At 44.4% G+C, this 23329-nt stretch overlaps 1 protein-coding gene across 1 annotated transcript in view; it reads left to right on the forward strand.

The window, feature by feature from the left end:
• The first annotated feature begins 264 nt into the window (after positions 1-264).
• Positions 265-23329, forward strand: part of LOC127616373 (zonadhesin-like) — a 69248-nt gene continuing 46183 nt past the window's right edge. Inside the window, exons 1-2 of the mRNA XM_052087929.1 lie at positions 265-416; positions 605-679. The gene's annotated coding sequence lies outside the window, so the exon portion shown is untranslated. The remainder of the gene's footprint in view (positions 417-604; positions 680-23329) is intronic.

Consider the following 23329-nt stretch of genomic DNA (forward strand, 5'->3'; position numbering starts at 1 on the left):
AGCTGGAATCGAACCCGGTACCTCTGCACTGTGAAGTCGATGTGCTAACCACTGGGCTACCGGGCCGCCGCAATCCTTTTTTTTTTTTAATTTACAAAGTGCTTTTCATGAAAAATAAAAAATGCAACTCCAAATGTTTTTTGTAGTCCAAAGCTAAAAATCAACCTCCTCCTGCCACCATGATGACACACACACACGCTGGTATGTTCTGTTCTTGTGTACCCCCACCCGGTGGCAGAAAAGGGACTCTCCTCCCCGCACACCTGTTGCTCATTTAATCAAGCCAAGTATTTAAGGAGTTCTCTGGCTTGGTCCTTCTGTTTGCCGTGCTCCCGGTTCTACTTCCAAGCCACAAATTCTTCTCCACGACTCAAGCGTTCATGTTCTCGGTTTTCGGATTCCACCTGGTTGTCATTGTAAGTTGTTTTTTGTGTTTTTTGTTTGGTGTTGAACCAGTTTTGGATTTTTTGGGGGGTGTCTTTTTTTTCTGACAAGCGTTTTTGTTTCACTCATTATTCTGGCGTTGTACCAGCGACTTTTGTTATACTTTGTCGGTCTTACGACCTGTTTATTCTGTAATAAATAGCTTTGTTTCCTCTTTCAGAGTTCACGTTTCTGCAGTCCAATTATATTCTGTCTGGAACTTTCGGGAAATCTGACGACGCACACATCTACACGGGTAAGTGGTATCAATATCAGTAAATAACTAGCTTTCTACTTATGTCTGGGTGACATGGAGTGATTTTTACCTGTCGGTGTCTTCATTGACCGTTTTTTAAAAAATTGATTGTATCTGGATATCACGTTTTTCATTCTTTAAATATTTAATGCTTGACATCGGTGTTAAAGTCAATATTATAGGGCCCTGTTTTTGTGCCAGGCATGATGCATGTGCATGGGTCGAGATTTATTATGTTCCGTTTGCGCCGTTGTGGGAGCGAACACAGCCGACTTGATTCCCGGGCACTTGAAGCGGCTCCGCTCATTCCCTTAAAAAAAAATAAGCCTAAAACAAGAATAACAGTTGAGGTGACTCGCAATAAGCCTCGAATGCTAACCAAGTCACTGACTGCACTATTATAAATGTATGCACCTTTGGTATTCTCCATGTTGGTTCTCGTTTTGTTAAAAGAGCCTTTCCAGTGGCCAGATCTCTGTGACTTTTGTACATGGCATATTTTTCCTGCAACCGCGTCAGCTTAACCTTGTCAGTACACAGCCCTTTACCCAACTCTGCTTATTCCATACCTTAGCGGTGCGTGCAGATGGAGAATGTTAAGGAAACTCAGTCAGGCATAACTAATCATTCCCGCATATTGCTTCTTGATTTTGACAGATAGCTCTGGTGACTTCACTTTATTAGTATGCGCATAAATATACGGGGAGCCAAATGTTGCCACTGTCTTTTTTTTTTTTTGGTTTTCAAAAAAAAACAAACTTGAGGCAGGGTCATGACATTTTTTTTTTAAACATCCAACTGGACATCTGGTTTAAGTTTGAGGAAAACGCAAGGTTATCAGAAATAGCCCCCCCCCCCCCCCCCCCCCCTTGACGAGGAATCATTCCATTACAAAGCAGCCATCCATAGCGGAAGTAGGAAAAATGCTATTTTGATTTTTCTCTTATTTCTTTTGTTGGCAAACTCTTACTTCCGACCATTTCATCTCAAAGAACAGACCAGGTCTGGAGGAGCAACGTTGTCATCGGTTTCTCGAGATAGATTGCTGTCTTTTCTCGGACAAACATGGCACCAAGAGCGGCATTATGATTGCCCATTTGACATCCCACAGAGACTTTGCAATGCTTAAAAAAGTCACAGTTTTCAGTTACAGGCTCCATGCTTCATGTCTGTGCATTTAATTATGCCACAGTTCAATGTATGCATTGCAGAAATAATTGATTTGTTTTCTGCAGTGGAGTGACCTTTTGCAATCATTTTGAAGTAAAACCAAAAAAAAAAAAATCTAACCGTGAGTCAATAAAGTGTTTTTTTTAAAAATGTAATTTAAGCATCAAGATCCACATAGAAATATGGATGACGGTCATCAAAGTGACTTTGCAAGGCTCAGTTGAGCTCATAAGACTCGCGAGCGCGTTGATCCTAAGATGGATTCATCTCAGCCATAGGTCACTAATGGGGAACCAAAATGGACGTGCCTCGACAACCGTTTTGCCAAGGACACTTTGCCTTTGGAGTTCTCATGTATCAGATGATTTTCTATGGAATGCAAATGATATTTGATGATACGGGCTTTGCTTTTGAAGCATCTTGCATAACATGTGGACGACGGATGTCGGGAGTGGACCAGTTGTTGCCCGCTGTTGTTCTCTCACCCGCTGCCCCTGGCTGCTTTACAGTGAGTCTAAATTCACGCCTCGGCTGCCAAGTGCTTGCTCATATCGGGTTAATTTTTTTTTCTTCTTAAATCCTCACTCGACGTGTGAACGGCCTTGAGGATGATATCATTTCTGAATCGTCACAAAATGCATCAAATCGCCTTGCCTTGCTCACTTGCTATGCAGCGGAATTGTAACGTTGAGTGCGGACACTCACTTGTGATCGAGCCACCCAAGAAAGGCAGCTTGACCCCGCGAATGTGAATTGAATACGACAACGATTCAGGAACGCTGCTTGTTTGCGTTGCGCCAAAGTGAAGTGAGACGGCGGAGTGAGGTGGCCGGGGTGAGAAAAGTTGCCGAGCGAGGAATTTGGAGATCGCTAATGAGCTAACCAAGGGGCACATGAGTTATTTCTTGCACTCGTTTTGTTAAGAGAAGGGCACGGCAATTAACTCGGAGGAGATGACACCCCTAAGCAGCCTTGTGCTCGTCTGCGAGTCAACACCGGCGCCCCCCCCCCCCTTCCACGGTATAATTTTTTCTTATTGTAAAGCCTCAAAACTCAATACAGGTTAGCAATGCAGTTGGGTGGCTAACCCGAGTTCTTCTTTTTCTTCTTTTTTTTTTTCTTCAGCAGAGAAGTACCTTTTGTGTGACGGGTGAGGGAAAATTTGAAATGATTCTCTGCTCGTCTTGTTCGCTAGCCGGTGACGGCAAGATTTTGTTACAAACAAAACAAGCTTCCGAGTGCGACTCTTCGGTAACTCGCATGAACATTTCTCCCTCCGTCTTACCGGCAATTGCACCATATGCCTTGAAGGGCTTGATTGCAAGAGCACTTAGTCATCAAGTGTACAGCTCTTGATGTCATTAACCTAGACGCTAGAAACGCCGCTAATTCATATTCAGTGGGGATTTCGGAAGCAACCGTATTACAACGCAGGGGGGGGAAAAAAGAATCGTAATTGGATTCAGATTCAGTCGGCCGGCTATTTGCGGTGATTCGTTTACTTTTGTCCTTTTTGCGTGAAATACTTGGATTGATATTCTATTTTTGTATCAAACAAAATGGCACTCAAAGCAGCAGCCTCTTATCACGGAACACAGATTATCATCCTCTCGGCGAATCAATTAAGCGCAAAGACTGTGGTAAAATTTGCACGGCAAGGAATTGGCTTGGATGAGGGAGCCGCATATCTGCCCCCCCCCCCCCGCCTCCCTCTGTTTATCCCTCCAAATATATTCCCATCATTCTGCCCTCTCCACGTCTAAATCATCACTATAAAGACATTTTCTGCATTGTACTTACTTTCATTAAAATATCTCATTCCCACGCAAAATATGCAAAATATGGCATTAAGCGAAGAGGCGGCAGACCAAACTAAAGCATTCATTTCAGTTTCTAAAGATCGCTTCTCCTTCCATCGCAACACATTCCCTGTTCTCGAGGGATATGGGGGGGGGGGGGGCACAGGTTGGTATTTTGGTTTTCAGACGAGGACCTTACCCCACCTAAGAAGAGGCAAAAAGAAACTCCTTCCACTGCGCATCAGCAAGGCAAGGAATGCTTACATTAGTATAAATTAGCATGCATCGAAAACCAAGGTCACCAAAAAAAAAATAAAAAAATATTGCCCTTCACACTGTGAATACAAATTCAGGGGGTATGGCGGTGGTAGATATTTAAATAATGGCCCCGGCGTCAAAATGTGTCACTTTCCTGGTTTCAACAGTGCGCAATTCTTGAAGTCATTATCCAACTCTTTTTTTTTTTTTTCTTTTCTGTCTTCTGATGTCAGATAAAGTGGCCTGAAAGATGTCCCAAATTGCTTCACACATAATTTAAGGCTTGTTATTTTTCTACTTTGTGTTCGACAAAGTAGCACTATCAAGCTATTAATCACAGTCCAGTCCGGCGTGCTTCTCTTCCTCCATTCGCCTGTCAAACTCGATGAAGAGGAACGAAGACGACCTATCAATCGGCCACTTTTCAAATGACTCTTCGAATGAAAACCAAGACGTGGACGTAAAATTAAAGCTGGCGTGGACTGGATCTAATTTCACAAACGACAACAGCGTAATTGATCGAAAAGATCAATTTCATATTGATGATGGGACCTTGATTTTCATATTGAGCCTCGACGTTAATTGTAGCATGCCTTTGTTACGTATTTTGATGCACGTTTATGCTTCATAAAACATTTATGTCGGAATTTTGAGGGGCTCGGAACGGATTAGGGCATTTACATGGAAAACGCGTCTCTGTTTGCGAACTTTTCTACGCTGCATACAAAGTGCTGTAATTAACAAAGTGTGTGTTAAGAAATTTCTTCCAGAACCAAATAATTTCATAAGTAGAGGTACCACTGCCGTTCCCAAATAGCACTCGGACATCGGTGTACACACTTTTGGAAATAAGGTTGAAATTGTTTGGCGTGATGAGTGCCTCTTGGACAGGTGTTTCGAGGTGTACCAGCATGTTGTTCTTCTTTATTGAAAAATCGCTGTCCTTCCAGGAGAAGCTGTGGCGGAACCCTGCTTCCGTTTGTTGTTGTTCATCAAGTTTGGCATTTTTCACCTAGGAGGAAAACAGAAAATTAGGTTTATTTGTGAGACAGGCCGAAATTGTGTGGAAGACGACGATAGAAGAATTGGATTCATTTCTCCAAATGCACAACTCGTCTAGCAGGCTGAATGAAGAAACAAAAGTAAAATAGATTCCCCCTCCCTGCTTTCAAAAGGCAAGACCAGACGCTTAAATTAAAAAGCCGGCATTCAATTCCATTTTTGGCTTCCGAGCAGTGAGCTCAGATCAATTTGGAGTCTCGTCAATGTCCAGTAGGTAATCATGCTTCTCCGGCGCTCGTAAGCAGGTCCAATTAACTGTCCTTCACTTGACCCGAATCACAGTTTGGGAAGTCGCCGTCATAACACGTTACGTCCCAATCATAACATTTTGGGAGAGACGCATATGGGAAAGCTCTTATGAGGAACTCTACTAACGACGGGCCTTGAGCTGCAGAGGGCGACAGCCTCGGTGGGACTGTAATATGCATTGTGACTTTTATTTCTCTACGCCGCTCAGGTCAGCTGCTGGCAGTCTGAGAGGTTTGATTGGGCCGATATAAATCTGTCACCCCTGCGGGCCGCTTGCCGGCTGTGGCCTCTTTTGAGTTTCTTCAAAGTCGCGCGGTGGATAAGTGGCAGAGGTGGGGAGCATCGCTCGAGTTCTACTTCACAAAAGGGCAGTGCCACGTTCACCATTGAAGTCGGGGAATGCATAGAAAACTGTGTTCCACACTTTGATAATGGAGGTTGTAGGAAGAGAAAACGTCAGGTATTTATCATTTTACAGATTCCATGTATGTATTTTGTAGAGTATTTCCATGTTTTTTTTTTTTTGTTTTTTTGGAGTGGCCTTGTTAACACTTGAACGGGGCATGTCAAGAGAGCTTGGAAAATTCATTGAGCCAACAAAGCATCTGTCAATTTCACGAGAGCACGGGGATTGTGAAAATGCGTGTTCGCTCGAGCCCCCGCCGTTGTAAAAATGTTACCGGCAACCGTGCCGTCGATTGCAAACCTTGAAGCACTGAAAAAATGCAAAGCGCTGGTAAAACTTAAAGGGGGGATGTCAACCCCCAAATGTTCTTGATAGATTTATGTTCTTTGCAGTACCACTTGTTCAAACATGACATTTTGATTAATATGCCGTGTGTGGGATATGAGTGAAGCAGTAAAATCCACCAGTTTTTGTCCAGCTGCGGGGGGCGGCCATTTTGCTGAAAATGACATCACGGATGCTCAGGGCTCAGCTAATGACCAATCACATCCGTGCTAGAGAAGGAGGGGCCTCACCGTCCAGGGGGCGGCCATTTTGCTGAAAATGACATCATGGTTGCTCAAGCTATAGACCAATCACATCCGTGCGAAAGAAGGAGGGGCCTCACCATCCGGGTGGCGGCCATTTTGGAGAAAATGACATCACGGTTGCTCAGGGCTCAGCTAATGACCAATCACATCCGTGCTAGAGAAGGAGGGGCCTCACCGTCCGGGGGCGGCCATTTTGCTGAAAATGACATCATGGTTGCTCAAGCTATTGACCAATCACATCCGTGCTAGAGAAGGAGGGGCCTCACCGTCCGGGCGGCGGCCATTTTGCTGAAAATTACATCACGGTTGCTCAGGGCTAAGCTAATGACCAATCACATCCGTGCGAAAGAAGGAGGGGCCTCACCATCCGGGGGGCGGCCATTTAGCAGAAAATGACATCACGGTTGCTCAGGGCTCAGCTAATGACCAATCAAATCCGTGCTAGAGAAGGAGGGGCCTCACCGTCCGGGGGCGGCCATTTTGCTGAAAATGACATCATGGTTGCTCAAGCTATTGACCAATCACATCCGTGCGAAAGAAGGAGGGGCCTCACCATCCGGGTGGCGGCCATTTTGCTGAAAATGACATCACGGTTACTCAGGGCTCAGCTAATGACCAATCACATCCGTGCTAGAGAAGGAGGGGCCTCACCGTCCGGGGGGGCGGCCATTTTGGAGAAAATGACATCACGGTTGCTCAGGGCTCAGCTAATGACCAATTACATCCGTGCTAGAGAAGGAGGGGCCTCACCGTCCGGGGCGGCCATTTTGGAGAAAATGACATCACGGTTGCTCAGGGCTAAGCTAATGACCAATCACATCCGTGATATAGAGAAGGAGGGGCCTCACCGTCCGAGAGATACGAATGTTTAAATAAAATTAAATCACAAGCACCAAAAATCATCACCATGATGGCTTTACAAATATTGTACCAAACCTGGTCCACTACTTCCTCTTCTTTATTTACTGCGTTTTTTTAAATTTAATTTTGCTTGTCTGAGGGGCAAACCTTAACGGAACGGAGGTTTGTGAAAATAAAACCAAGACATCTGCGACTTGGAGGGGGAAGGAAAAAAAAACGCGGCTATATGAGTTCAACATTTACAAACGGCAAAGCGATACATCGGTTTTGACGTAGCGAGCGAACAGGTGTGGAAAAAGCTCTTTGGAGTTATGGGGGCGCTTGAGTGAAAGTGCAACGCGTTCCCCCTGCTGGGTTTTTTTTTCCCCTCGTTCACCGAAAACAGAAATGAAGATTTGTATTGCTTATGTCTTCTGAAACAAAAACCGCGTTACTCTATTGAACTCCGCAACATACTTTATTTTATTTTTTTAAATCACCGTTTAAAGGCTCATGTGCCATGGCAACTGTGTTGCATTTGAAACAAAGTGCTAAACAACTCATCAGGGCTGATTGCGAATGTTAACAGATACAGTAGATGATTTGATTACTCCATATTTGCAACGCGAGAATCTCAGATGATGAGGAATGGCATACTCAATGAAATGGTTCTACTGCTCTGGATTCTTTTTACAGTGGTCAGTTGGATTCATTAGACCTTTTTTTTAATGTCATTTTCTTCTTTCTGTGTAAATAAAAACAAAATTTTATGCTGTTTTTTTTTTTTTAAATCTCTTGGACTTGCCTGTTTTAATATCAAGGTCCGATGGGTCGACCGCCGCTAATGCTCCAACATTGGATGCTGCAGTTCGCCGTCTCCGAGGCCAGGCCTCTGCTCGCTCTCACGTGTCCGTGTGGTCGGTCGAATCATCACTGGAGAAGAAAGCCAGAAATATTGCTTGCACTCCATTTGCGCAATTTTTTTCCACCAGCTTTGCATTTTCAGCCCCTGCTCTCTGTGTGTGTGTGTCTGTGTGTGTGTTGTTGTGTGCATACACCCTGGCATAGCTTCACGCGCATCTACTGTATACATAAAATATATAAGTCTGATATAGCAAGAAGGATGTGCCCATCCCCGGGTGCAAGCAGCATCAGCAGATTGTAGATCCCCTGGCTCAAACTTGTAGGAAGGTTCATCGACAGTGCAGCCAGACTTTTTATTTTTATTTTTTTTTATCAAATCATCACTTAAATAAAATTTTAGGTGTGGAAATAAGAACAAAATGGAAATAAGAAGTGAACATGTTCTAATCTGTCTGCCCAAATTGATGCCCGAGGCTAATATACGTTTGTCACATCTCCCAAACTGAATGTTTATTGTCTTATTTGCAGCGGTTGTAAAGCAATCCGGATATGGCCGCCCAGGTCCGAGCTTCCCAGATCTAATTTCAGGCAAAGATGGCAGCAACAAATTCTATTCAGAATGTTTTACGCCTCAGCTGCCACAAGTGTTCCGCCCCCCCGAGTTGCTATCTGCCATTCGTCTGGCTAAGGGTTTCGATAAGGCTTTGATTTTGGAGCACCACAGGCATTTGGACCCAAAAAAGGATTTTGTGGCTCACTATCTGTTACAGTTCCTCCTAAAGGTGTTTGGTTGGGTTCTTCCGCATCAAAGAACAACACAAGGGGCACTTGCTCATGCTTCAGTGTTGGCTTTCAGCCGCTTCGAAAAGCTTCAGTGAACAAGCAAGTAGAGATTGTTTTTATTCGTCCCCAAAATTCTGAAGATACTCAGTTTCACACTTTTGCATGCTGAAGAGAAGCGATATCGAGTACTTTTAATTTTTGGGACGAACTCATTGTCATTTCCACTCCCTGAGCTGTCATATCATCTTGTTGGAGGGGTTGTCCAAGCTGTGGGGGTCACCAAGGGCAAACGAGTCCTAAGTGAGGGACCAGACAAGCCACATCTCAGAAACCCGTACAACAATGACAATAAATGGACTACTTTTTCCCCTCGACCCGGACAAGAGTCACAAGATGGGGCTCGATGGCCTGGTGCTCAGGTCACCATCCATTGGGTATAAGCCAAAGAGGTTATATGGCTTCCCTTTCCCATAGGCTTGCAATCAGTGGAAGGGTTTTCTTTGCCAAGAGAGAGAGAGGCTGAGAAGTTATGTCGTGAAAACGGAGCCATCAACACTCAATTAATGTCAGGTCTTTGTTTGGGTCAACCAGGAACGGTTGTGGCGAGAGTAAATATCATGCAAGTCTCCAAATAGACAACGAGTCGGTGTATCCTCAGGATGGTATTCACAGCGATTCTGGGCTGGTGGTTGTGAGTTGGAGGAGAATAGGGTGTCTTTTTTTTTTTTCTGCATTCCGGCATGTTTTTGAATCCCACCAGATTCAGCCTTTAAAAAAAAAAAAAAAAATCAATACACTCACCTTGGGCATGTTTGGAGCTTCTTCTTTCCACACGAGAGCGCACTCACCCGATGGCCAGGATTGTCTCAAACTGACTAGGTAGACTTCAAATAAGACTTCACACAATGCTTTACACGAAGCGGGGCGGCATTGTGCATCCAAAAGAAATGCCTTCACACGCCACACCGGTTGATAAGGGCAAAAAAATGGCCGAAATGGAACAAGCCCGTGCCTGCATCGCAACTGAAGAGCCTCGCTTGGCATGAAGCATCAAACAAAACAAAACACACAAAAAAAAAGCATAAACGTGACGAATCTCTATCAGCGCTATGTGGGAAGCAATGATGCGGAGCGACATTTTCTGTCATTTCGGCAGACTTGTCTCAACTGAAATATACTCTAAATGGGTTTCCAGTACACACCTTCAGCTATAATTTCATGCACCAACACACAAGGAAGTAAACGTGATATTAGCCACGTGCTGATTATGACTCCAGGCTACATTTACTTCGAATTCCCTAGCGGCCACGGCAAACTTATGTGACCAAAATGTAGCACGTGGTGGAATTTTAGCCCGTCCGTCTCGAGTTCAGAATTTGCAAGAAGGTCCTTGTTGCAACGAATGCATGCAGTGGCGCTTGCCTTGCGTTTCAGTCTCCAAAATCTCGTTAGTCTGCATGTTTCCCGACTTTATTGCTCGGTGAATTTGTCTTGAATGTGAACGCTTACGCTTAGTCTAAGAAGTTTCCAGAAATGAAGAAAGGGGGTCAACATTTTGAACCAAGTCAGACATCGCAGTATTAAGCAAATCTCTGAGTGCCTTTCCATTGCACTGCCTGCCACCCAGCCTGCTCGCTATTTATTGAGACACCTCCAGAGCAATTTGGGATGGCAGGCGCAGATGGCTCCCCTAATCCAGGTAAATTATCTTTGAACCATTCAGAGTAAACAGACGTGACTTTTCTGCAAAAGTCCCGAATCTGACACACATGAAAGCAAATGGCGAACGTCTGTATGCAGCGAGGCGCTGCATAGACCGAGACCCACGTTGACGATGCTTGTGCGTGGATCACTGCGGTTTAGACAAAATATGTTGGCCAACTTGTTTGATCCAAATGTTGTACACTGCAAGACTGAGACATTCCGAAAGCTCTGTTTTCATTTTTTATAAAGTTAAGCATTGATTAAAATGTCAATATCGGGAATATGGGCCAGTAAAACGATGCCGCAATCGTATTGGCTGAACGTACAGAATACACCACAAAAGTTTAATTGATGTCTGCAGGCGCAGCAATATTGAATAAGTCATCGTTGAGATGGGGTGAAGAAATGTAGCACACTGTTTTGTGTAAAAAGAAGAATGTAGCAGGGGGAGGGGGGGACATCCAGAGGGCAGACAACACAATATTTATAGAATGCCGCAGAGACTTCAGGGAGCAGGACACGGAAGATTATGAGATGCGCAGAGCAGGGTGCGTTCTTCTCGCTTTGGCTCTCAACAAGAAGGCAGGGGCCAAATCTATATGAACCCAAGCAAGGAAAAAAAAAAAAAAAGACATCCATATCCAGGGTGCTTTGACTCGGTCCTGCATCAAAAGACCTGCAAGTTCGATTTTTGTCTGCATCATCGGCATTGAGGTTTCTCTGCCAGGCGAACGCTTCCGCCATTACGTCACTCGATTGTGCCCGTCATTGAGTTTTAAATGGAGTGAACCAATCCGGAGCTGATGACTGAGCTCACTCACCCTTAGCTCAACTTCAGTTTTCAACGAACTGCATTTATGAGTTTTTATTGGCTCAGCTCAAGTAAAAGTGAAGGACACATCAGTCAACTCCGATGAATAGATTTGCTTTAATTTTTGGAAATAAAGTGGTTCATGATTACTCCGATGCCCTTTTTGTTGTTCGCGTTTCCTTCTAATTCAATGTAAGTGATTCATATGTGAACGTGAGGATACAGTGCAAGACGATAACTCAATCGGGACAGTCAATAGTCAAAGGTATTTGCTGAGACCATTTAGAGTGTACCATGTTAAGCCTCTTAACTGCGTTATTGGAGTCGCAGCAAATAACTCAAAAGCTGCCGTAATTGCCGTTAATCAATTGGAGAATTACTTTGTGCGGTAATACCTGCCCATTAAAAAAAAATAGCTTAAACATCAGAAGCTGGGTTATCCTTTGTATACGATGTAAATGAGAAATAAGAAAAAAAACAACAACTAATAGTTAGGGCAGGGTCCACGCTCAATGATGGCTATCCCGGCGTGCGTTGTGCAACCGGAGGCTATGGAGAAGGGTGGTCGTGTGATGAATGGCGCCGTCATGCGCTGCAATAATCACACCTACGCATGGCTTCCTGCATAATTGATTTTTAATCCCCCAATAGAAAGTAAATCACACGAGCAAAGTGAATAATAGCCAAGAGTGAGAAAGAGAGGGGCTGGAGGAAAATGCGGAGTAAACTTCCGAGGACGTTGAAATCCAATGACATGTATTTTCAAGCAGCGGGAACACGTATTTGCTTTGTCTGCTAATTTTCAAAATATTGGTGAGTGTCTGTGTGTGTGTCCCAGGCCAGATGACGTTGTTTGGATAGAGTAATAAGAAATAGATTGACCTGAGAAGCTGATACAGGGGAAGATTGCATCTGTCATCTAAAGTAAACACAGCACTCGCACACTGGAAGAGAAAACCGCCAAGGAACACACTGCACATACACTTACTGTAGCCGAGTATGCAAGGATATATGTACTGTGTGTGTGTTTGTGTGTGTGTGTGTGTGTGTGTGTGTGTGTGTGTGTGTGTGTGTGTGTGTGTATATATATAAATATATATATATATACATTTTTATTTTATTTTTTTGACTTGCATGTGTTGAAAGCTCATTTTTGTCGTGCGCCACATAATTACTGTTTCCCTTGCAGGACTGAAACTATATATAGAAGACAAGAGTAACGTTTTATTCGGTTATTGTTAGAGTAACTGTAATAACGGGTTTGGTAGCGAGAAAATGCTTACAGATTTATTGTATGTGAAAATTGATGGAAGTTGTCATCTTTGATTTGCTTTCGCGGGCCATTCTAAATGACGTGACGGGCCACATCTGGCCCCCGGCCCTTGAGTTTGACACCTGTGGGCAAAAATGCGACAATCAAAAATCAAGTTCTGCTCGTTTGTTCACAAATAAATCTTTCCTATTGAAATTGCGCTCCTTGAAATAATGCTAATTTTGCCAATGGAAAGTGTCAATAGCGAGTCGATCAATGGTGAAGGGAGTCGTTCCTCTGCAGTGGGAAAGGGGGCTTCATTTGATGCCGTGTGTCAGGTGGTATGTAGAAACGAGTTAGCAACCAAGAAAAGTGTTTGCCCGTCACTGCTTGTTAGCTGGCTCACGGCTCCAAGTTAGCGCGCCGGGGCCGAAGTTAATTGTCTCCTATTTCAGCGGTCAACTTCTGTCTTTAGTCTGACTGGAGGCGGCAGGCTGACAGAAGAGCCGGATGGATTTTGGAGATTGTGATCTTTTACTTGGCCCGCTTTATCTTGTTTTACAGCACTCGCTCGCGCTGCTACTGTTCACCCGTAAGCACAGTCCGGTTTATTTTCCATAGGACATACAGTATACGCTGAGGGTGAAAATTGTGATCTATCAATCTCTTCAAAATATATTGTCTGGCATTAACAAATGAACAATCCATTCATGATTAATCAACATCTCAGCGATTGGGGGAAATCATATTTCAATTTGCTGTGTGAAAATGTGCCGCCACCAAAGTTAGGACTGTAAATATAAATAAAAACTTGTATTGACGTTAAAGGCACAGTTTATTCTAGTTCAACTGCTGCATGTGCCAGTGCAAGGAACGACGGATGCAAGGAAGTACAGGCCACTGTCAAAACAAGAGGTCTTGTGCAGACACAGTTCTGATAATCGTCAGCCCACGCTCGGCATTGAAAGGACAAGACAGCAAGACGGGGTTGAGCTGGAGCCAACAGGCTGGCTGTCACTACATGTGCCAGCCACCCTGCATGAGGAAGATGGAGGAGAGCGGTGGGGGAAGGCAAAGCTGGTGGAAGCTTAAAAAAAAAAAAGCGCAACGAGATTGGCGAGTCGCTATCAGGATCGGCTTTGGATCTAGTCGGAGAAACTGTTCAACCTGACGTGCATTTTTTTTTTTCTCCAATGATGAAAGAGTGCACAGGCTGCCATGTCCTTTACACATCATGACCGTCAAGATAACAAGTGCTGTGCTAATTTTTTTTCACGCAAAAAAAAAAGTAGCTACTTTTTTTAAAATATTTTTTATATTGCTTCAATTTTTCTCAAGGGTCTTAGGTGTGTATGGCTGGTTAAGCTCGACTCAAACAGAATCTCAATGTTAAGAATCTCAGGTCTTGTGAAAGTGTTGAAAAGGTGAAGCCATCCCGCCTTTGGGTTTTGTATTAAAAGTGACATAAAGCCAATGGAACGGCGCTCGGGCGGGTTCCTCCCACCAACCGCTGCGTCGGGCTAGTCATGCGTGCGTTGGGAACGGAATAGAATGCAATCACCTGCTCTTTTCTAATGGAGCTGTCAGCACGTTCGCCAACCCGAGGGTGCGTGAAGAGGCACTAAGCCACTCGATGAGCCCCGCAGCCCTCAACGCTTTTGCTTATAAATTTGGCATGCGTGACATGTGGCGACAAGCCATTCTTGGCGTGAGCGTCCACGCGCGCGCACTTGAGCAGTCACTAATGTTTGTTTGGAAAGCCGTTGGAGCTTCGCTGATTGTGTATCCATCCATGCATGCCCATGCGTATTGCTTTTCACACTCATATAGGTGATGATATGAAAAGGACTTGCCATTGAAATCCTTGTCAAAATAACACCTACCTGGTTACTGATGAAGCTGTTAGGGTTGAGTGGCTAAAGGGGAGAGTCCAATCTTCTCGGCAGAGGAGGGCAACATCTCCGAGAGTACCAAGTGTCAAGACAATGAAAATTAGACCGGGGGACCTGAGAGGCAGGTCACGAAGCAACAGATAGGAGCTGACATTAAAGGCCATGTAAAAATTTTTTCAATATATGAATGGCGCTTGACGTTATTTGAGGGGTGGGGAATGGGGGGTGAAGGAATTTGAGCAGCATTTGGTTTAGAAAACTAGCCAATAGTTATCTAATTAGTTATAATGAGGTGAAACTGGCTTGTCATTTGCTTTGACTTGCAAGTGCAGGTTTCCGATACGTGCGTTCAGCTCACTATAAGCAACACTTTTGGAAAGAGGGAATAGTTCTTCTTTAAAAAACAAAAAAGAGGCTTCCAGCTGTTGATTGCCACTGTCAGTTGAAGTTCACCATCAAACTCAAAAGAAAACAAAGACAAGTACGCCTTGTATGAGCTAGCTTAGCCTTTCAGTCCACTAGCTGTACGCTCGCGCTAAACGTCACCCCTGTTGTGATGCTACAACTCCCTTAAACAAATCGGAAATCGGACAAAAGCTCTGTATGAACTACTCATAGCAGCCTCACCAAGCTACATTCCCGTGCGTAAGAAAACAGGAACATACTCGATTTGAGGTGGATGTCAGACATGCTAAAGACGACGATGCTAAATGACAAAACATGAGATGTTGATATGTGAAAATACTAGATGTCCTTTTTTTCCCAAACAATTCAAGTAAGTTCTTATAAGAAGAAGTTAAAAAAAGAGGGGACTGTCTTCCGAATTTTAATGGATAAATCACAATAATCCTGCCGGATCAATTGAGAGATGATATTGCGATTAGAACATTTTGTACAAAGATGGCCAGAAAAGTCAAATATTGCTGACAGAGCTCATGAATGCTATTGACTGCTTGCTTGGTTCATTTTCAGGCAAATCCTTTTTGTCAGCACTTTGCTAGCTCTGATGTGGAACGCAGAATTACCACTATTATTAGGCTTAGGGTCTCGTTGGTCTCTGGTGGAAAGTAATTAGTATGTCCATGCTTCTATATGATCAGGCACGTTGTAAAATGGAAACTTTTAGCTCCGTATAGTCATTTCATGAAAACGTTTGTGGATGTATGCCACAACCTTGTATGCTTTTAGTGAGTGCAAAAAGTCAACATGTATTTTCTTAAATGCACTCTGTTGGTATAAATCACCGAGGAGCTTCGCAGCCGAGGACTGATCTGAATATCAAAGGATAGTCATTTTTTCCCCCCCCTCCAAATGTATTCAGCGTATGTTGTTGTTTCCCAGCGTTGCTCCGACTCTGCGGTCTTCTGTCAGGCTTCACTCGTTCCCGTTGCGGAATTCAAAACGATGCTGCCCACGGGGACCAATATCAAAGGCTTCACTTTCTATGACCACATTACATCTGAGTCGGGGCTGCTTTCTGCCCTCTGAGCCGAGCGTCAGCATTTGTCTCGGGGATGCAAGATGCAGGGGATGCAGATCCCTCTAATTGACTAAAACTAACCAGAATTTAAAATGTTATCATCACCTCACCTCCACTCCTCCCCCCTCCCCATTTCATATGCTTTTATCTTAATAACTCCCTTGACATGGACTTGGTGAACCAGCTGAGGATTGCATACAATTTCTATTGAGGATATATTTGCATTAACGTCACCATAGACCTGGATGGCCTTTATTTAAACTATTTGCCTCATTTGCATTTCATAGTGAGCGTCAAATGATAGTACAGTTCAAGTCCAGCGCAAAGTGCAATCTAACTGCACGTGGGCGGAGTTTTCTAGTGACAGAAGCAGTTAGAAATGGGGGGGGGGGGGGGGTTGCGTCGTCGTGGGAGTGAACACAGCCAACTTGATTCCCGGCCAATCGAAACGTTTCCTTCTTTTTGTAATAGAAGGACAGAATCGAAGGCAACACAAAGCTAATCTAGCCGATTTTGAAAAGGATTCCTCCCTTCCAAACAAAATCAGCAAAGTACTCATCATCAGATGTCTTTAAAGAACTATGCTGACCAGTTATCCAGCGGTGCGAAATCAAGCTCATCAAAGTTACAATGGGAAGAGTTTGCCAGAGCAATGGCTACTGGATTAAGATAGCCTAGCTTCTACATCTTCAAATACTCATTCTTCTTCTTTTGTATTTTCTTCAAGTCTGGGTGCTATGCTGCCTCTCACAGGTTAATCTGGGCACTACACGAGACTTTTGGTTTTGTTGACCAGACTCTCGATTGTCTATTGAGCAATTTTTACATGTGTGGTTGTGCTTGTGTTGGTCATTTTGAGTAAACGACACATGAAGAATAATGAAAACAAGTGTGGGGCATCTCATATTAACAAAAAAATGGTCCGATTGTTTCCGTTGCAGCTTTGTTTGTAATTTAGGATTACTAGATTTTAAAAAAACAACAACATTTATTTGGATGCATGGCAATAGAACAATAGCGTACATTGCCAAAAACTGACATTTCGGTTTAATAAAGGGCATACTGTTAAATGTTTATCAGTCTTCCTCAAACTACTGACTGCCTTTCCAGCCCTTTCCACACTCCTCAGACTGCTGTATTTTATTTTCAGAGTGACATTAATACTTTTTCAACAATGTATCCATCATTCCATTGTTGTGTAATTTAGTTTTAAGACAATCCATCCGTCCGTCTCGTATCTAAGCCGAGCCGCACTTCATTTTCCTGACAGCCGTGAGCGTGATTTGAACTGGCAGCCATGTCATTGATTCCTTGGCAGCGGCAGAACTATGGCATCTGTCTCGGCTGCAATATCATCACCTGTAATGAGACGGCACTGCTTTCACTATTTTCACTTGCCTGCCATTGAATGCCCCCCCCCCCAAAAAGTGAATTATTAATTAGAAAGTCAATTAAACGTTACGGCTGGTTGCTACGTTAGCATCTCCTTGACGACGAAATAATGTTCCGGCAGTAAATGTGTACAGAAATGTTGGCGGAAATTTAATTAATGCCACAAGCACAACTCAAACATTCTTTTGCCTTTTATCAATGCCAAGGCTAAACCTTCGGTGCGCACTCGAATGGAAGGAAATACAATTTTAGGTGAAAATGCCTGCAACATTCGAGCACTATGAAGGGTTTGGCAGATGTTGTTAGTTTAATTTTTTTTTTTTTAAACATTCATGTAAAAATCCATTTAATGTGGTTTCATGTGAATGTGCCAACATGTACCTCTGTTCTTCAACAGGAACTACACTGAGTGAATTTCCTCATTTACCTAAAATTTACACCAATTCACATAACAGAGCTGCAGAATCGCTAATCGCTAGAAGAAGTCGATTGCAATAATGTTGTAGCGCCAGGCTATGAGTGTGGTTTGTAATTGGATGAGTAAATTGGAGATTGGGATGATAAGATTTTGACAAGTGACTACTGGTTTCGTTTTTAGTCATAGCCCACATCCCCTAAAAATAATCTAGATGCATCCTATTTACTACTGCCTCTTCTCCAAAGATATTGTGGTATAGACACGAGTAAGTAAGAACCCTGCGATTGGATGGATGAGCTTGGTGATCCGCTTTTCCATAGAAATGTGCTGACTTTGCCTGACTTGCCACATCAGCTCAGCTCTTTCGCAAAAGGATTTGCATTTCTATTACAACAGGGCAATCAAACTCAACGTGCCTTTTGACAGACTCTGTGCTGCTCTTTTTTTTTTTTTTCAAGTCGATGATGTTTCAAAATGGCTGAAATAGACATGAAAATCACCATACCATCATTGGCATATTGTGAGAAAAAAAAACATGATGGAGGAACATAAAAACAGTATCCATACACAGGAAGTAAGCTTCAATTTGAAGGAGCAACTATAATGGCACTGATAGGGAAGAATAGCAGAATTAAATGTCATCCATAGAAACCGGCCTGAATCCCGGAAGGTAGAGATGCCTGTGTCCATGGAAATGGAATTAAGTGTTTTTTTTACTACTTTAGAGAGGCAAGCAAAAACACAGAGATAAAACAGAGGTCTGAACTGTGTGCTCCACTTCATCTCCCTTGAAATGATTAATTCCATCTCTGTTAATTAGTAGCCGCACTCACAAAATGACCTCTGAATCCTGCCTCGTGCGCTCTCAGCGGCTCCCATTGCCTGGCGACACGGGGCGAAGAGAGCGGACAAGGTGGACGGGTTATGGAAGAGTGATAATAAAGTTTGCGAGAAGGTGGGAGGGGGGCGGGGGGTGACCCACACCGGCATCAAATAACTTTCTCTGCTTGCAAAGGGGAACAGAATAGCATGAGACATGTAGAATAGGGGGCGGCCCGGTAGTCCAGTGGTTAGCACGTCGGCTTCACAGTGCAGAGGTACCGGGTTCGATTCCAGCTCCGGCCTCCCTGTGTGGAGTTTACATGTTCTCCCCGGGCCTGCGTGGGTTTTCTCCGGGTGCTCCGGTTTCCTCCCACATTCCAAAAATATGCATGGCAGGCTGATTGAACACTCTAAATTGTCCCTAGGTGTGAGTGTGAGCGTGGATGGTTGTTCGTCTATGTGTGCCCTGCGATTGGCTGGCAACCGATTCTGGGTGTCCCCCGCCTACTGCCCGGAGACGGCTGGGATGGGCTCCGGCACCCCCCGCGACCCTAGTGAGGATCAAGCGGTACGGAAGATGAATGAATGAATGAATGTAGAATAGGATTGTTGATGACATTTTTTTTTGTAGCCAAACATATGCAAGGGAGCCATAGATTATGAATCAATGGCAGGTTTGGGTTTAGCATGCGGAAGGCATGCTAAAAATGTCTTAGATGGCACAGCATGAGAGCAGCGGGAGTGGCATGGAAAATCCACTCGTCGGTTATTCACCGAGCAGATATCCTCGGGCAAAGGGAAGCCAATACACGTTTGTGAAACCCTAGACGGACATCGGATTTGATTACCCACAAACGACTGTAACTGCCTGCTTCTCTAAAATATTCAACATTGCGGGGGTTATATTCTCCAGTGGCCCGGTAGTCCAGTGGTTAGCACGTCGGCTTCACAGTGCAGAGGTACTGGGTTCGATTCCAGCTCCGGCCTCCCTGTGTGGAGTTTGCATCTTCTCCCCGGGCTTGCATGGGTTTTTTCCGGGTGCTCCGGTTTCCTCCCACATTCCAAAAACATGCATGGCAGGCTGATTGGACGCTCTAAATTGTCCCTAGGTGTGATTGTGAGCGTGGATGGTTGTTCGTCTATGTGTGCCCTGCGATTGGCTGGCAACCGATTCTGGGTGTCCCCCGCCTACTGCCCGGAGACGGCTGGGATAGGCTCCAGCACCCCCCGCGACCCTAGTGAGGATTAAGCGGTTCAGAAAATGGATGGATGGATGGATATTCTCCAGTTAGAAAGCCATGAGCCACACCATTCGAAGAAAACCTGTCAACTCGCGACCGTGTATCCATCCAATCCATTTTTGCACTGCTTATGCTCATGAAAGGTTTGCGCTTGTCCTCGAGCACGTCTGCCGTACTGATTTGCAAGTTGCTTGACCGAGAGTTGGCGGTGAAAATAAACTATTGGGAAGTGCTGCGGCCAAACAATTAGCCATGCTAATGAAGTGATTTGCAATTTGATAGGTAGTTATTGTCCATCCCTAATCAGCTCTCTGTTTACGTCTCCCTTCCTGCATTTCTGATCATTGACCTCTTTCTTTCAAACACCTACGAATACAAATATCGGATCGGTCCTTGAGCGCCGAATACGACGTCAAGTAGGGAACGTGCATATTCGGGTGTTGTTACATTTACGGCACTCGGCGCTAATGAAAAATGTGCACTTGTTTCACCTCCTGATGTGACCGCCGAGTTTCAACGCCATCTGCTATTTGTTCTCGTCGCTCTTTCCCCGGCTGTGCTGCTTTGAAGAGGATCTTTTCAAAAGCTTTCAAACACTAAATTGCTGTCGCTGCTATCACCGAGACACAATCGGAATCTAAAGTTACTGGAGGGGCAGGGGGAATACAAACAAAAACATCTTTCGGTGGTGCTCGTTGACAGTCCAGAGGGACCCGGAACCAAATCCCGCAATGCCAAATGAATGATATTGAACAGTACCATTTATGCTGCAGGTAAATTATTTAAATTTCAACTGAAAATTAAACTTAAAACTGCCCCTAAACTTCACTTTCTGTGAGATTCTACACTGTGTCATCGTGCTGCAACGCATATGACGGCTCGGGCTGTACGCAAAGACTTCGTCGAAGGCTCCTGCATGAAGGAAAGGTTATTTGCGCACGTGGATTCCAGGGACAATAAAGCCTGATAGCCGGCCAAGCCAACCAGAACATTTGTGATTGGGACGAGCTGTCATTGTCAAAGTGATTAATTACACATTTAATCAGTAATTAAGTGACATATTAGAGGGATCTTGATAGTTTTTTTTCTTGTTAATCATGCTCAAGCAAGAGTTAGACCGAAGAACATGAAACAGTGACGGTAAAAAAATATATATACTGTATATATATATAATCTAATGCGTGATTAATGAACAATCAATTCCACATCCCCAGCCACATTTTTCACGTCAATAAATCAAATCTTAGCCACCCCCCCCCCCTCCATCTCTTGTCAGAAGTGTACAGAACACATTTGCAATGAATCCTACGTCAAGACAAATGAGCAAAGAAGAATAGCCGGATTGTTTCTTTTATTGATTTTATTTTAGAGTTATGATGGCGTGCAACCCAAAGAGACACCCGAATGCAACCCGAGTATCAAAAGCCAAGAGATATTGGCGCCAATTTTCCAAGCAGAAGTCAGAGTTCTGTCATGCTGCTTTAGGCATCGCCTAAAATCACCCGAAATTGCACGGCCGATGAGCATTTAGGCTGAGATGATTACCCGTAATAATGAACCCGTCACAAACGCGCTGCATCGTTCGTCCTTGATCGACTTTGACCGACAGACTTGGATACCAAATGGCGTCGTCGTCTCGCGGCATTCGGTCATTTTAAGACTTGAAAGAAAAGCCTCCTTCATGTCTTTGAACTTGCTTTTGTTTTGCTTTTGTTTTGCTTTTGTTTAGCCTGCAGGTCGGCATTGCGTTTGTGAATCTGCTCTCAACTGCCTCAACAGGACAAATACACGGTTCAGTGCTGTTAATACAGAACGGTAAAAGCAGTGTGGGGAGAATATCAGACTAGAAAAGGCCGTTTGAAAGCCCCCCCCCCCCAAAAAAAATGACCCACTCTAGTGTCTCAGTTGAACAAGAAACTATTCTGGGAAAATATTAGTCATATTCTTATTTTTAACCTGCATTGAGCTTTATGCTCCGTAGATCCTCGACAGGGATTTCTTCTGCTGGATAGAAACGGCAAGAGATAATCAATAATCTCTCCCGCCTCCTCCGCAAACATAAACTTAAACCAGAGAAACCGGCAAGAGTTAATTTCCCTCAAGAGGTTCAAGCGTGGAAGCTCATTAGGCCAACGCACACCTTTGTTAATTACTCCCAACATGACCACTTTGTAACAACCGCGTGAAAAGAACAAAAAAAAAACAAACAAAGAGTTTGTGTTTTTTACTAATGGTACCATCCCCCGAACAAATCCATCACCGAAGCACCTAATTAAATTGAGTCCACAGTATCACTCCACGCTGCGTCCGGTACGGCCTTTGCTTCAAAGCCGGGTTTAAATCCTGAAGGGTTTTATGACTGTGCTCTTGCACATTTACTGGATAGACACAATGCAGAGTTGGCTTTATTTTATTTATTTTTTTTTTAACCGATATTGTCTCGAGAAGCGGCCCGGCAGTCCAGTGGTTAGCACGTCAGCTTCACAGTGCAGAGGTACCGGGTTTGATTCCAGCTCCGGCCTCCCTGTGTGGAGTTTGCATGTTCTCCACGGGCCTGCGTGGGTTTTCTCCGGGTGCTCCGGTTTCCTCCCACGTTCCAAAAACATGCGTGGCAGGCTGATTGAACACTCTAAATTGTCCCTAGGTGTGAATGTGAGTGCGAATGGTTGTTCCTTTCTGTGTGCCGTGCGATTGGCTGGCAACCGATTCAGGGTGTCCCCCGCCTACTGCCCGAAGACAGCTGGGATAGGCTCCAGCACCCCCCGCAACCCTAGTGAGGATCAAGCGGCTCGGAAGATGAATGAATGAATGAATGAATTGTCTCGAGACTCACAAATCTGCTCTCAAGAGCAGAACTGAGCATATCCAACAAAGTGCCTTAAAGTCCATGTAAAGGGAAATGACATGTCTTGTACATTTGACACACCAAAGAGAAGATGAGTTAGTTTGTCTTCTTCTTTTCGGCTTTTCCCTCCATAAACCTCCTCTTTGGTCTTCCACTCGGCCTCCTGCCTGGCACTTCAAGACTCAGTATCCTTCTCCCAATTTATTCGCCCTCTCTCCTCTGGACATGTCTCAACCATCTCAGTCTGGCGTCTCTGATTTTCTCTTCAAAACCTCCATCTTCATGATGATGAGATGGCGCCCGAGTAGGCAGCCTTCGGCAAGTGCTCTTCAAGAGCCTTGCTTTTTTGTTCTTTTTTGCTGTTTTTGTCTTTTGTTTTGTCACATGTTGTTTGTTGTTTGATCGTGTGGACCTGATATGGACTGTTTTCAGCGCTTTTTGGCCACGACATTCGTCAAAGGAGCAGTATCTGTGCTTGGTGGTTGCGCCTTCTCGGCAGCACGCCTGTACCAGCACAGATTTTGATTGGGACGAATGTCGGCGCCATTGACTGTCGGTGCTGGACAGACCTGGGGCGCTTGTGTTTTTTGCGCCAGTAATGGGCAGCATTTTTCACAACCCCGATTTCTTCAGTGGCTATGTCAGCGCTGTTGGACAGTTGGCGTCGGTGCGGCTGGATGGATGGCCGCTGAAGTTGAGGATGAGGAGAGAGGAGCGTTGGCGAAGAGCACCGATGCGTATTTGGAACCGTGAGTCGCCGCTTGGAATTGAA

This window comes from Hippocampus zosterae, chromosome 15 (assembly GCF_025434085.1).
Source record: "Hippocampus zosterae strain Florida chromosome 15, ASM2543408v3, whole genome shotgun sequence".
Lineage (NCBI taxonomy): Eukaryota > Metazoa > Chordata > Actinopteri > Syngnathiformes > Syngnathidae > Hippocampus > Hippocampus zosterae.